Source organism: Miscanthus floridulus, chromosome 18 (assembly GCF_019320115.1).
Source record: "Miscanthus floridulus cultivar M001 chromosome 18, ASM1932011v1, whole genome shotgun sequence".
In the NCBI taxonomy this organism is placed as follows: Eukaryota; Viridiplantae; Streptophyta; class Magnoliopsida; order Poales; family Poaceae; genus Miscanthus; species Miscanthus floridulus.
The window spans coordinates 95,555,461-95,572,398 of NC_089597.1; the positions used below are offsets into that span (position 1 = coordinate 95,555,461).

The window sequence follows — 16,938 nt, forward strand, 5'->3', positions numbered from 1 at the left end:
GATTCATCAAATTCCACATCACATGTTTCTTCAACCAAGCTGGTGGTATGATTAAATTTTTGATATGCTTTGGACTTTGATGAGTAACCAACAAGAAAACCAATATCACAACATCTTTGGAACTTCCCTAGATGTTGTCGCTTCTTGTAGATGTAGCATTTTCAACCAAACACCTGGAAGAATGATACGTCCGATTTCTTCCCATTGAGCAACTCATAAGAGGTCTTGCCAAAAAACTTTTAAAGAAATAGGCAATTGGATGCATAACATGCGGTGTTGATAGCTTCCGCCCATAGAGCTTTGGGTGTATTGTACTCATCAAACATTGTTCTTGCAAGGGTGATAAGTGTCCAGTTCTTTCTCTCTACTACACCATTTTGTTGAGGAGTGTATGTTGCGGAGACCTCATGCTTGATCCCTACTTCATCACAATATGCTTCAATGTTTGTGTTGTCAAATTCTTTTCCATTGTCACTTCTTATCTTCTTGAGCTTCACTTCAAATTTATTTTATGCTCTCTTGGCAAACTTCTTGAAACATGTAGCCACTTTGGTCCTGTCATGAAGGAAGAACACCCAAGTATATCTAGAGTGGTCATCAACTATCACAAGACAATATAGATTTCCTCCCAAACTCTTGTAAGTTGTTGCTCCAAATAGATCCATATGAAGAAGCTCTAGCACTCTTGTTGTTGACATGTAAGCTTTTGTTGGATGAGTATTTGCAACTTGCTTGCCAGCTTGACATGCACTACAAAGCTTGTCTTTCTCAAATTTCACATCATTCAAACCTCTCACTAATTCATTCTTCATTAGCTTCTTGAGTGAGCTCATCCCAACATGTGCAAGTCTTCTATGCCATAGCCACCCAAGTGATATTTTGGTGAATAAGCATGTCTTCAAGTTTGTATCTTCGGAGGTGAAATCCACTAGATATAGGTTGTTGTATCTAAAACCCTTGAATATAACTTGATCATCATCTTTCTTTGACACAACCAATTCCTTCTCGGTAAATAAACATTGAAAGCCAAGATCACACAATTGACCAATGGATAGCAAGTTGAAACTCAATGAAGCAACATATAGCACATTTGATATTGAATGATCATTTGATATTGTAACTTTGCCCAATCCTTGAACTTTTCCCTTTAAATTATCACCAAATGTAATCCTTTCTTGACTATCTACTTCTTCATCTAGTGAGGTGAACATACGAGGATCACCGGTCATATGTTGAGTGCAACCACTATCAATAACCTAATGACTTCCACCGGTCTTGTAGTTCACGTACACACAAGAGATCAAGCTTGTTGTTTAGGAACCCAAACTTGACGAGGGCCCTTGACTTTCTCAACTAGTGACTTTGCAACCCAAATTTGCTTAGGCCTATTCTTGTTGGATGGACCTAAGAACATGACTTTTATTTTTCCACTAGAATCCTTTCTAAGCATGTAGTGAGCATTGAAGGCAAAGGGTCTTGCATGCTTGGGCAAGGGTTGTGGTGGTGGAGTTTGACACTTATGAGCAAAGTGACCTTCTTGTCCACACTCAAAACATCTCTTTGGCTTAGGCTTTGACTTGTATTGTTGTTGTTGTTGAGCTTGAGCTTTCTTCTCTTGATTTGCCAAGTACCCAATACCACTTCTATCCATCTTCATCATGGTGTTCATGAGTAGCTCACTTTGGAGATATTGGCCTCTTGTGAACTTGCTCAAACCAGTTTTAAGATGTTCTTTCTCCAACTTGAGCTTCTTGTTTTCTTCTCTAAGTTCATCATGATTTTTCTTCATCTTGAGTCTCTTGTTCTCTTCTTTAAGCATCTCATTCTTAAGAGCTATATCATAATCATTGTCAAGATTCTCTATCACAATTGTGTTGGTGGTTGATAGCTTTTCAAGATCTTTCTTGAACTTTTTATTCTCATTCTTGAGCTTGACATAATCATCATAGTTGTCGGATTCAACCACTTTCTTGCCTTTGTTACTAGAACCTTGTTCAATGCTCTCAACAATTAAGTCATCACATGATGTAGCTATATCAATCTTAACAACATTGTTAGTAGCATCATGTGGCTCATTGAATAATAACTCATGAGAAAGAACAAGATTGTCATGATTAATCTTGAGATTGGTGTACTATTCTTTTAGCAAATTGTAACTAGTGGTGAGCTCATTATGTACCCCCTCAAGTTTATCATGTTTTTTCTCTAAGCTCCTTTTTAGAGGATTTGAGCTCCTTGAGTTTGGATGACACAATTTTATTTTCTTCTCTAAGCTCAATAGTAGCTTTTTTGGCTATGACATACTTTGCTAAGAGTGGGTCCTTAAGTTCTAGCTTTTTATTTTTAGCTCTTGTCTTTCTAATGATTTTAGTGTATTGGTTTAGCAACTTGACAAGATCATCATAAGAAGGTGATTCAAATTCTTCATCACTATCACTACCACTTTCATCATTCCTAGCATTATCATCACCACTACTATCATCATCATTTTGTACCTTTTATTCACCCTTAGCCATAAGGCATAGGTGTGTAGAAGATGACGGTGGTGGTGTCGATGAAGATAGTGAAGAATCAATCATAAGAGCAGCCACCTTCTTCTCATTCTCACTTTCATCATCAGATAAGCCACTTGATGATTCAATGTCCGTGAGCCAATCACCAACAATATATGCCTTGCCATTCTTCTTCTTCTTGTGAAATTTCTTCTTCTTGCCATCCTTCTTCTTGTATGGCTTGTTCTTCTTCTTCTCATCATCATTTTCATCACTTGAGTCATCTTTCTTGCCCTTGTACTTCTTCTTGTACTTGTCTTTCTTAGGTTTAGGGCATTGATGAGCTAGATGAACAAGTTCTCCACAATTATAGCAATCCATTTTGGAGATGGGCTTCCTTCTATTACTGGTGAAGAATTTCTTCTTCTTGCCATCAAACTTGACACCATTCTTGTTTATCTTCTTGAGCATCTTGGCAGTTCTTCTCACCATGAGAGCAAGACTTGCATCATCAATCTCATCATCACTTGAGCTATCATGATCAACTCTTGCTTTGCCCCTCTTCTCTTGGCTAGCCTTGAATGCCAAATCTTTCTTCTTGGTGGAAGAAGAGCCATCTTGTGGAGTGATGTGCATGTACATCTCATGTGCATTGATCTTTCTCACAACATCGGAGGGTTGTATTTGTGTGAGTCCAAGCCCATTGACATCCTCTACAAGAACATTCAAGCGTGAATACATCGCATTAGCACTTTCTCTAGGAAGCATCTCAAATGAATTAAGTTTTTTCATCACAAGGTGGTAGCATTCCTCACGCTCACTCTTGGTTCCCTCATAGAGTGCACAAATGTCCTACCACAGTGCATGGGCGTCTTTGTGGTTCCGCACATGGTTAAAAACATCCTTGCAAAGGCCTCTAAAGAGGGTGTTTCTAGCCTTTGTATTCCACTTCTCGTAGTTAACCTCATCACCTTGAAGGTTGGCAGGATCCTTAGGTTTTAGGAATCCTTGTGAGGCAACTCTAAGAACTCCAACATCTAAAGCCTCTAGGTATGCCTCCATGCGAATTTTCCAATAAGAAAAATCATCTCCCTCAAAGATAGGAGGGGATCCATCCCCATGAGACATCTTGCTCTAGACGGTTAAGCCTAATTTAGGAAGCACGAGGCTCCAATACCAATTGAAAGGATCAAGATACCTAAGAGGGGGGGGGGTGAATTGGACTAATTCTAAATTTTTGCAATAATTAAGCCCTACACTTAGCCTATTTCACCCCTTGTGTCTAGAATATGTTTATATTGTTCTCCCATACAAAAGTTTTGCACCCTAGGTTCCAATCCTACTCTAGCATGGCAATTCTAGGAATGTAAAGACATGAAATGAGTTGCTCAAATGTAAATGCTCCAAATAAAGAGAGGAAAAGGAACACGATGATGTTTTTCTGGGGTATCGAAGAGTCGCCACTCCCCACTAGTCCTCGTTGGAGCAATCACGTAAGGGTGTAGCTCCCCCTTGATCCATGCAAAGATCAAGTGCTCTCTATGAACTGATTCTTTGACACTCCGTCATGGTGAATCGTCCATAACCACTCACGACATGACTTGGGTCATCTACAAGCTCTATTGGATGATCACCAAACTCCTAACCACCAAGCCGTCTAGGTGATTGCGATCACCAAGAGTAACAAGCACAAACTCTCACTTGACCAAGACAAGCCTAATGAGAAATGTAGATGCACAATTGCTACTCCCTATTGAAAGGTCCTAATGGCTAGAGGGGGTGAATAGCCTATTAAAATTTCTACAATAACACTTAGCAAACCGGTTAGATAAATATGAAGCGAAGCAAGTGTTGCGCTAGCCTACTAAAAATGCAAGCCACCTACCATAATTTTAGTTTCTATAGTCTCTCTCCACACAAGGGCTATGCCACTATACTAAGTTAGTGTGCTCTTAAAGGCTAACTAAAGAGCCACACTAACCAAACTAACAAGCTCTCATGACTAGCTACACTAAAGAGCTTGACCACTAGTTTGTGGTAATGTAAAGAGAGAGAGCAAGATGGTTATACCGCTGAGTCGAGGAATGAACCGATCAATCACAAGAATGAATACCAATAAAGATCAATCACCTCGGAATCAAATGATGACACAATGATTTTTACCGAGGTTCACTTGCTTGCTGGCAAGCTAGTCCTCGTTGTGGCGATTCACTCACTTGGAGGTTCATGCGCTAATTGGCATCACACGCCAAACCCTCAATAGGGTGCTACACAACCAACACAAGATGAGTATCACACAAGCCACGAGCAATTTATTAGAGTACCTTTTGGCTCTCCATCAGAGAAAGGTCAAGAATCCCTCACAATCACCACTATCGAAGCCGAAGATAATCACCAACCTCTACTCGACGATCCTCGCTGCTCTAAGCCGTCTAGGTGGTGGCAACCACCAAGAGTAACAAGCGAATCCCACAACAAAATACGAACACCAAGTGCCTCTAGATGCAAACACTCAAACAATGCACTTGGATTCTCTCCCAATCTCACAAAGATGATGAATCAATGATGGAGATGAGTGGAAGGGCTTTGGCTAAGCTTACAAGGTTGCTATGTCAATGCAAATGGCCAAGAGAGTGAGCTAGAGCCGGCCACACGCCTTTAAATAGAGCCCCCAACGAAATAGAGCCATTGGGCTCATAGAGCATCCTACTGTGCACCGACCGAACGCGTAGGTCGGGGCGACTAGACACATGCCACCTAGCGTCTGATCACGCGATGTGCACCACGTGGCCCCTTGGTTTAACCTCATGCAATCTCAATAGCTAGTCTGCTTCGCGCCATGTGTTAAGTTGTGACCGGACGCACTACTCAAAGTGACCAGACGTTCCATCACTAGAGTCCAGTCATTTCTAGTAGGATCCTAGAACCGTTTTTTGACCGAACACGTCCGATCATAGGTGACTGGACATGGACTAGAGTCCAGTCCTTATTGGCCTTTTCAGATGCTTTCGTCAGCGTACGTCATCACCTGACCGGATGCACCCTCAGCGTGTCTGGTCCTATTTCTTCTCAGCGTCCGGTCAAAGGACCGAGGGTGGCCTTCACTGCGCACCACTGACTGGACGCAGGGTTAGAGTCTAGTCACTGCCCAAGGTAGAGTCTGATCAATACGAAATAGCTCCTTTTGACCCCAAATTTCACCACCCTTGATCAAATGTGCCAACCACCAAGTGTATCACCTTGTGCACATATGTTAACATATTTTCACAAACATTTTCAAGGGTGTTAGCTTTCCACTAGATCCTAAATGCATATGCAATGAGTTAGAGCATCTAGTGGCACTTTGACAACCGCTTTTCGATACGAGTTTCACCCCTCTTAATAGTACAGCTATCGATCATAAATGTGATCACACTCGCTAAGTGTCTTGATCCCTAAACCAAAAAGCTCCTATCAATTTTACCTTTGCCTTGAGCCTTTTGTTTTTCTCTTTCTTCTTTTTCCAAGTCCTAGCACTTGATCATCACCATGGCATCACCATCATCATGATCTTCACTGTTGCTTCATCACTTGGAGTAGTGCTACCTATCTCATAATCACTTTGATAAACTAGGTTAGCACTTAGGGTTTCATCAATTTACCAAAACCAAACTAGATCTTTCAATTTCCTCCTTTTTGGTAATTAATGACAACCCTTTCACAAAGATATGAATTGAAATTCATTTGAATCCATGTTGCTTGCCCAAGCATTTTTACCATGTGAAAAAGGATATGGACAAGTTTCATGAACCCCATATGGTAGCAATTTCTCCCCCTACATATGTTCTAAGAGTTTGGATTATAGCTTGCACATATGCTTAGATAGGAAATATAGGAGACAATGTCTACCAAATGATGCTAAGGTATAAAAGATAGACCTTTGAAGCGTGATACCAATTGAAGTGCACCAATATACCATCCTTAGCACCATTAGTAACTAGACATACACAAAAACTAGAATACCCCATGAGATCAACATTAGATGCAAGGGTCTAGTTTCTATAAAATAAACATAAGTCTAGTTTCTTAACTAATGTATGCTAGTTTTTCATTTCATCATTCAAACCTACAACTAGCATACATCACACAAGCATGGATATTGAAATTTAAAACTTGTGTCATGCAAGCAAATATATGAAATGCACATTCAAATTCACCATACAAGTTCATGAGCTTGCTCCCCCTACTTGTGTGCTTAAAATTTAATTGATCCATATCTCTCCCCCTCCCCCTTTGTCATCAATGACCATAAAGGTTCAAAATGTAGATAGGTTGAGATTATCAATGTCAATCAATGGGGTGAGGATCATTTTCCCAAATTTGGTTCAATCTAGAATACTTGCCAAAGATATTTAACTCAGTTTGATCCAAGGACAAGCTTCTTCACATTTCCAAATAAGGGTAATCTTGTACCATATTGAGTTAAACACTTATAGCTTATTTTCTAGATCAAACACTAGGTTTACAAGCCCACAAACATATCATATGCTACCACTAGACCAAATTAAGCATAGAAGCAATAGTGGTACCATACAAACATCAAAATAATTTGATTTTCATGAATGAGTCTATTAAATGTGAAAGATGACTAGATGCACTAAACATGTCCTTAGCAAGGATGTATGCCATGCCAATCAACTTTTACCTTGGAGTTCTCGAAGGAGAGGCATATCATATAAAAGTGGGGGGGGGATGCATTAACACATATTTGAGAAATCCAATATGTTCAATTCATTCCTTAGCTTGCAAAACCTTTTCTCATCTAATAGCTTGGTGAATATATCATCAAGTTGATCTTCGGTGCCCACACTCTCAATGCAAATGTCCCTTTTTGTTGGTGACCTCTTATGAAATGGTGGCGGATATCAATGTGCTTTGTTCTTGCATGTTGAACCGGGTTGTTGGTTAACTTAATTGCACTCTCATTGTCACATAGCAATGACACTTTCTTAAACTTAATTCTAAAGTCATTTAAGGTGGCCTTCATCCAAAGTATTTGTGCACAACAACTACTGACGAATGTGTATTCGGCTTCGATGGTTGAAAATGCAACACTATTTTGCTTCTTTGATGACCATCAAACAAGTGATCTTCCCAACAATTGACATGTGCCTGAGGTGCTCTTCTTTTCAACCTTGCATCCCGCATAATCAGAGTCGGAGTAACCAACTAGCTCAAACTTTGCTCCTTTGGGATACCACAAACCAATATTTTGTGTATGCTTCAAGTACCTCAATATTCTCTTTGTAGCCTTCAAATGACTTTCTCTTGGTGAGGCTTAAAATCTTGCACACATGCATACACTAAACATGACATCCAGCCTTGATGCGATCATATATAGTAGGCTTCCAATCATAGACCGATGTAATTTTTGATCCACCATATTGCCACTTGCATCACTATCCAAGTTGATATTTGTTCCCATTGGTGTGCTAATGGCTTTGCTATCACTCATGCCAAACTTCTTAAGCATGTCTTTGATATACTTGCCTTGACTCACAAATGTACTATTTTTCAATTGCTTGATTTGAAGACCAAGGAAGTAACTTAACTCTCCAATCATGGATATTTCAAACTCATTAGCCATCATCTTTCCAAACTCTTCATAAAAGTCTTTATTGGTTGATCCAAATATGATGTCATCAACATAGATTTGCAACACAAATAAGTCTTTGCCAATCTTCTTGGTGAAAAGATTGGTGTAAACCTTGCCCATCATGAATCCTTTAGAGAGTAGGAAGTCCCTCAATTTCTTATACCATGCTCTAGGTGCTTGCTTCAAGCCATACAATGCCTTCTTCAACTTGAACACATGGTCAGGCTTTATGTCATCTTTAAAATCAGGAGGTTGCTCAACATATACTTCTTCATTGATATAACCATTGAGAAATGCACTCTTGACATCCATTTGATAGAGTTTGATGTTGTGGGCACAAGCATAGGCTAGGAAGATTCTAATTGCTTCCAATCTAGCAACCGGGGCATATGTTTCTCCAAAATCAAGATCTTCAATTTGTGTATAGCCTTGTGCTACCAATCTTGCTTTGTTCCTTACTACTCTACCATCTTGATCTTGCTTGTTTCTAAAGACCCATTTGGTTCTAATCACATTGTGTCCCTTTGGTCTCTCTACCAATTTCCATACTTGATTTCTTGTGAAGTTATTTAATTCTTCATGCATAGCATTCACCCAATCAACATCCTTTAATGCTTCATCTATCTTCTTTGGTTTAATGGATGACACAAATGAGAAATACTCACAAAATGAAACCAATCTTGATCTAGTTTGTACACCTCTAGAAATATCACCAATGATAGTGTCTAATGGATGATCCCTTGCAATATTGGTTGGCTGGAGTGTTGAAACTTGATTGCTTGCACTTGCTTGATCATTGGGTTGAGATGATGCACTAGCCACTTGATCTTGTTCACTATCATGAGAGCCACATGTACTTGCTTGATTTGTATCATCTTGCACATTTGAGTTAGAGAGCACTTGCACTTGATCATTTTCATCATCATTCACTTGCCTAGGCCTCAATTCACCAACATCCATATTCTTTATGGCATTTGAGAGTTGAATGCCTCTAACATCTTCCAAGTTCTCATTCTCATCTTGGGAACCCTTGGTTTCATCAAATTCAACATCATGAACTTCCTCAATAGTACCACTATCCAAATTCCAAACTCTATATGCTTTGCTAGTAGTTGAGTATCCAAGTAGAAATCCTTCATCACATTTCTTGTCAAATTTGCCCAATCTAGTGCCTTTCTTCAAGATATAACATTTGCATCCAAAGACTCAAATATGCAATGTTGGGCTTTCTACCATTCAAGAGCTCATATGGTGTCTTCTCTTTTAATGGGTGATAATAGAGGCGGTAGATACAATAGCAAGCTGTGTTGATAGCTTCGGCCCAAAAAGATTGACTCATATTGTACTCACTAAGCATAGCCCTTGCCATATCAATGAGTGTTCTATTCTTCCTCTCAACAAGATAATTTGATTATGGAGTGTACTTGGTCGAGAATTGATGTCTAATTCCAAATTCATCACACAACTCACCAATTCTAGTGTTCTTGAACTCACTATCATTGTCACTTCTAACTTTCTTGATTGTTGTTTCAAACTCATTGTGAATGCCCTTGACAAGTGATTTGAATGTTGCAAACACATCACTTTTGTCCATTAGGAAGAATACCCAAGTGTATCTAGTATAATCATCCACTATCACAAAGCCATATTTGTTTCCACCGATGCTAGTGTATTGTGTTGGCCCAAACAAATCCATATGCAATAACTCAAATGCTTTACTAGTGCTTATCATACTTTTCCTAGGATGGGTGTTTCCAACTTGTTTGCTGGCTTGACAAGAGTTACAAAGCTTATCCTTTTCAAACACAACATCTTTTAAGCCTCTAACCAAGTCTTGCTTAACCACTCTATTCAATTGTTTCATTCCAACATGACCAAGCCTTCTATGCCATAACCAACCCATGTTTGACTTAGTGAACAAACATGTAGATAGTTGAGCTTCACTAGCATTGAAATCGACCAAGTATAGATTCTCATATCTAAAGCCTTTGAAGATCAAGTTAGAGCCATCTACACTTATGATTTCTATATCATCTACCCCAAATATGCATTTAAATCCAAGATCACACAGTTGAGCCACGGATAGCAAATTGAAGTTCAATCTCTCAATAAGCAACACATTAGAAATGCTCATGTCATTGGATATTGCAATCTTACCAAGCCCTTTGACCTTGCCTTTGCTATTGTCATCAAATATGATACTATCATAACCATCATTGCCATTGGTATTGATTGAGTTGGACATTCTTGCATCACCGGTCATGTGTTGAGTGCACCCACTATCAAGAACCTAATGCCTTCCTCTGACTTTGTAATTGACCTACAAAAGAAGATCAATTCTTTTTAGGTACCTAAACTTTCTTGGGTCCTTAAAGGTTAGTGACCAAGCTCTTTGGCACCCAAATAGCTTTCTTCTTTGAGCCCATCCATGGTTTACCAATGAACTTAGCCTTTACACCATTTGCACCCTTGGTAAGCATATAGAAAGAATTAAGCTTAATGGAGGATACATTAGTATTTTTGCTCTTGTTATTGCACTCATGCTCTTTATGACCAACTTGCTTGCAACTAGTGCAAAACTGACCATTGTTCTTCACAAAACTAGTCTTGTGAGGAGCAAAGGCCGCCTTGCCTTTCTTGGGGATATAGCCCAATCCTTCTTTGTAGAGAGAACCTCTTTGGTTACCCAAGCACATAAGCAAGCGGTCCTCACCACCATAGGCCCTAGCCAAGGTGTGAGTGAGCTTATTGACCTCCTTCTTGAGGTTCTCATTCTCAACCATTAGTGAGGCATCACAAGTGAAACCATCACTACTAGATGAGGTGGAAGTAGAAGTACTACAAGAAGGGTTAGTGAGAGCAACAATGATAGGCATAGATAATGATTTATCAATTATATCACAAGTTAAGCCTACATCACAAGTCTCAACATGCTTCTTTTTATTTTGTTCATTAAGCAAAGAGGAATGAGCTTTTTCAAGCTTCTTGTGAGCCTTGCCAAGCTTCTCATAGGCTTCCTCTAGCCTCTCATGAGTTTCATTGAGCTCATCAAAGGCTTGCTTAAGGGCTTTTAGTTCCTTAGGTAAGCTTTTGCATTCCCTTCTCTTAATGTCAAAGTGTTCTTTAGCATCATCTACCATGTCAAGTAGTTCATCCTTAGTTGGTTCATCATCATCACTATCACTTTCATTTTTATTTTCATTATCATGTTCCTCATCACTTCCATCATCACAAATTTATACCTTAGTGGCCATAGCCATAAAGCATGATGGAGTGTTGAAGAGAGAAGGCTTCTCATTCATAACAATGCTTGCAAGTGCCTTCTTCTTGGTGGTCTTGTCATCATCACTATCATCGTCATCACTTGAGAAAGCATCACTATCCCAAGTGACCACATATGAACCACCCTTCTTCTTCTTCTTCTTGAAGGTCATCTTGTCCTTCTTCTCTTTCTTCTCATTCTTGTCCTTCTTCTTGTTCTTCTTGTCATCATCATTGTCACTATTGTATGGGCATTGAGCAACAAGATGATCTTTGCTTCCGCAATTGAAGCACCTTCTTGACTCTTCCTTGTTCTTGGATGAAGACTTCTTTCTTCTAGCACGGTAGCCCTTTTTCATCATGAACTTGCTAAATCTCTTGACAAAGAGAGCCATCTTCTCATCATCAATCTCATCAAAGATCAAGTCTTCATCTTCACTTGATGATTCTTGCTTTGCCTTACCCTTGGATGATGTGGCATTGAACGCCACACTCTTCTTCTTGTCATCCTTCTTCTCCCTCTTTTCTTCCTTCTCATCATCATCTCTATATGTATCATCGGTCATTATATCTCCCAACACCTGGTTTGGTGTCATAGTGTCTAAACCACTCCTCACTAGAATAGTGACTAATGTGCCAAATCTTGAGGGTATGCATCTCAAGAACTTATGGGAGAAGTCCTTGTTCTCTACCTTCTCTCCAAGTGCTTTAAGATCATTGATAAGCACTTGTAACCTATGGAACATCACCAACACACTTTCATCCTCCTTCATTTTGAAACTAGCAAACTTCTCCTTGAGGATATATGCCTTGGCACCCTTCTTGGCTTGAGTGCTCTCAAATTATTCCTCTAACTTCTTCCATGCTTCATGAGCCATCTCAATGTTCTTGATTTGCTCAAATGTTCTCTCATCAATGGCATCATGAATGGCACTAAGAGCAATATCATTGTTTTGGAGAAACAATTCTTCGGCCGCGGTGGGATTCTCCAGATCTTCTATCTCAATTTTGGTCTCCACTACTTTCTAAACATTCCTATTGATTGACTTGATATATGTTATTATCTTAGCCTTCCAATAGGGATAGTTTGACCCATCAAATTGGGGTGGCTTCTTGGTGTTGTTGATTTGAGTTATTTTTATACCAAAGGTTGTTAAGCCTCAAATCACAATGACCACGGCTCTGATACCACTTAAAAGGTCCTAATGGATAGAGGGGGGTGAACAGCCTATTAAAATTTCTACAACAACACTTAGCAAACCGGTTAGATAAATATGAAGCAAAGCGAGTGTTGCGCTAGCCTACTAAAAATGCAAGTCACCTACCACAATTTTAGTTTCTATAGTCTTTATCCACACAATGGCTATGTCACTATACTAAGTTAGTGTGCTCTCAAAGGCTAACTAAAGAGCCACACTAACCAAACTAACAAGCTCTCACGACTAGCTACACTAAAGAGCTTGACCACTAGTTTGTGGTAATATAAAGAGAGAGAGAGAGCAAGATGGTTATACCGCTGAGCCGAGTAATGAACCAATCAATCACAAAAATGAATACCAATAAAGATCAATCACCTCGGAATCAAATGATGACACAATGATTTTTACCGAGGGTCACTTGCTTGCCGACAAGCTAGTCCTTATTGTGGCGATTCACTCGGAGGTTTACGCGCTAATTGGCATCACATGCCAAACCCTCAATAGGGTGCCGCACAACCAACACAAGATGAGGATCACACAAGCCATGAGCAATTTACTAGAGTACCTTTTGGCTCATCACTGGGGAAAGGTTAAGAACTCCTCACAATCACCATGATCAGAGCCGAAGACAATCACCAACCTCTGCTCGACAATCCTCGCTGCTCCAAGCCATCTAGGTGGCGGCAACCACCAAGAGTAACAAGCAAATCCCACAGCGAAACACGAACACCAAGCGCCTCTAGATGCAAACACTCAAGCAATGCACTTGGATTCTCTCCCAATCTCACAAAGATGCTAAATCAATGATGCAGATGAGTGGGAGGGCTTTGGCTAAGCTCACAAGGTTGCTATGTCAATGCAAATGGCCAAGAGAGTGAGCTAGAGCTGGCCACACGCCTTTAAATCGAGCCCCTAATGAAATAGAGCCGTTGGGTTCATAGAGCATCCTACTATGCACTGACTAGACAGGTAGGTCGAGGTGATCGGATGCACGCCACCTAGCGTCTAGTCGCGTGATGCGCGCCACGTGGCCCCTTAGTTTAACCTCATCCAAGCGATCTCAACGTCTAGTCTGCTTTGTGCCACGTGTTAAGTTCCGACCAGACGCGCTGCTCAAAGTGATCTGACGCTCCATCACTAGAGTTTGGTTATTTCCAGTAAGATTCTATAACTAGTTTTTCTTGACCAGACGCGTTCGATCATAGGTGACTAGACGTGGACCAGAGTCTAGTCCTTATTGGCCTTTTTAGATGCTTTTGTCAGCGTACGTCATCACCTGACCGGACGCACCCACAGCGTGTCCGGTCCTATTTCTTCTTAGTGTACGATCAAAGGACCGAGGGTGGCCTTCACTGCACACCACTAATTGGATGCAAGGTCAGAGTCCGGTCACTGCCCAAGGTAGAGTTCGGTCAATACAAAATAGCTCCTTTTGACCCCAAACTTCGCCACCCTTGATCAAATGTGCCAACCACCAAGTGTATCACCTTGTGCACATGTGTTAACATATTTTCACAAACATTTTCAAGGGTGTTAGATTTCCACTAGATCCTAAATGCATATGCAATGAGTTAGAGCATCTAGTGGTACTTTGATAACCGCTTTTTGATACGAGTTTCACCCCTCTTAATAGTATGGCTATCGATTCTAAATGTGATCACACTCGCTAAGTGTTTCGATCACTAAACCAAAAAGCTCCTATCAATTTCACCTTTGCCTTAAGCTTTTTGTTTTTCTCTTTCTTCTTTTTCTAAGTCCTAGCACTTGATCATCACCATGGCATCACCATCATCATGATCTTCACTATTGCTTCATCACTTGGAGTAGTGCTACCTTCTCATAATCACTTTGATAAACTAGGTTAGCACTTAGGGTTTTATCAATTTACCAAAATCAAACTAGAGCTTTCACCTATGCACTAATGAGGTCCTTAATCTTGAATTATCAAATCTCAATCACCCCACTAGGCGCTTGCTCTCCCTTGCACTCCAAAGGTGTTTCTCAGCTAAACAAACGGGCAAGAGACCTCAAATGGACAAGTGAGATATGTATTTATACCCCCCATTCAAAACATAATGGTTGAGGTCCAACTCAGCAAGTATCAGGATGACCGGATGCTCTAGTCCAGGTGACTGAATGCACCGGCTAGTGTAATACGTTAGCATGTTAGAAAGAGCCGTTTGCTCTAACCGGACTCTAGCCTGCATCTGATCAGCACCCATCGAACGTGTCCGATCATCAAAAACCCTCTCTGGAACCTTGTTGTTGTTGACCAGACGCTGGTACCTAGAGTCTGGTCATTTCTCTGTTCAGCGTCTGGTCCGTGGTCAATAGCCTATCCACGCTGCTACAGATACGGCTAGCATCGCGTCCGATGAGCACTAGTGTCCAATGTTCGGTCACACTTTGACTGCTGCTGCCGATCAAATGAACTGACCAGACTCTCCAAGCTATGTTTGGTCATAACCAAACCAGCGTTCGGTCAGTCATTTGACTCTCCATTTACTTCCAATTCGAAATTCTTTTTGAATGAAGTTGACTTCTATCGATCTTAGGTCTATTCTTGAGCTACCTAGTGATAAGTTTGACAAGTGTGCACAACACCTAATCCATTAGACTCACCAAGGTCAAGCTATTAGTCCATACCCCCCTTAATAGTATGGCCAAAGGAAAAACAAAGTCATAAACTACTCTAAGTGTCTCTCCAACACCAAACGACACTTAGAACTAGTCCGCCCTTAACCTTGTCATCCATCCTTTGAAAACCAAAACGATTTCCATCGATAGGGGTATGATAGCCATGATTGCCAATCAATTTCCATTACCATGACATAACTCAAATTGCCTCTGCAAAACACATGTTAGTCATAGTAATCTCATGTCATCATTAATCACTGAAACCTAACTAGGGGCCTAGATGCTTTCACCTTCCTCAACGGAGAGCTGGCGGAGATGGTCTTCATCAGGCAACCTCCATGTTTCGTCGTTAAGAGAGCGGAGCATATGGTGCTCCAACTGCGCAAGGCGCTCTATGGGCTATGGTAGGCCCCGTGAGCATGGAACTCCAAGCTTGACGCCACGCTGGGCGAGCTTGGGTTCACACGGTGTGCAACCAAGCACGCACTCTACATGCGGCAATGGGGGAAGGAGGAGCTTGTTGTCAGCGTGTATGTGGATGACTTGATCATCACTAGCGTTCATGTGGAGGACATCAATAGCTTCAAGCGTGAGATGGTGGCTCATTTTCGAATGAGCGACCTCGGCGTGCTCTCCTACTACCTCAGCATCGAGGTGAGATAGGGGAAGGAGGTGCTCATGCTTGGTCAGAGCGTGTATGCCTCGAAGCTATTAGAGCAGAGCGGCATGGCTGAGTGCAAGCCATGCGTGACTTCGATGAAGGAGCGGCTGAAGTTGACGAAGGATAGTACCGTGGCAAAGGTAGATGCAACACTCTACCGGAGCTTCATCAGTGGTCTATGCTACCTAGTCCACACGAGGCCAGACATTGCATTCGCCATAGGCTACGTTAGCCACTTCATGGAGGATCCCCGAGAGAATCACTAGGCTACGGTGAAGCGGCTGCTGTGCTACGTCAAGGGGATGGTGGATCAGGGGATCATCTTCCCCAAGACCTATGGAAGTGGGCTGTAACTCACTATGTTCAGCGATGCAGACATGGTAGGGGACATCGATAGATGATGGAGCACCTCTAGCATGCTCATCTTCCTCGGGTTGGCTCTAATCTCATAGTTGTCGCTGAAATAGAAGGTGGTGGAACTATCCACGTGCGAGGCAGAGTACGTGGCGGCGGCCATAGCGGCGTGCCAAGCTGTGTGGTTACGCTGGCTGCTGGGTGAGCTGATCGGTGTGGAAACTCACCCACCAGCACTGATGGTGGACAACCAGCCCATTATCGCCCTCGCGAAGAATCCGATTCTCCACGATCAGAGCAAGCACATCGACATCAAGTTCTGCTTCCTCAGGGACTATGTCGATGGAGGGTAGATCATCATCGAGTTCATCAAAACTGGTTGGCAACTCACGGACGTCCTCACCAAGTCCCTCGGCCATCTTTGGTTTACGGAGCTAAAGAAGATGATTGGCATGGTGGAGGTTCTAGGGTTAGCTGCAAGATTAGGGGAAGAATTGTTAAGTAATCTGTTGCTCTCCTCTATATGCGTGGTAGGGGTAGGCACCGAAAGGGCTCCCTGCTGTGGCACTGTAGCCACGGCAGGGGCGCTGAAAGGCTCTTCTGCAGTACTATAGCCACAACAGGGACAGACGCCAAAGTTAGCCCTGCTGTCACATCTAGTTACTATAGCAGCCTGGCATGTCTGTGCACTAGGATTAG

At 41.5% G+C, this 16,938-nt stretch overlaps 1 pseudogene; it reads right to left on the reverse strand.

Moving 5' to 3' along the window:
- LOC136524219 (26S proteasome regulatory subunit 8 homolog A-like) overlaps positions 1 to 16,938 on the reverse strand; it is a 43,519-nt pseudogene that overhangs the window by 24,184 nt on the left and 2,397 nt on the right.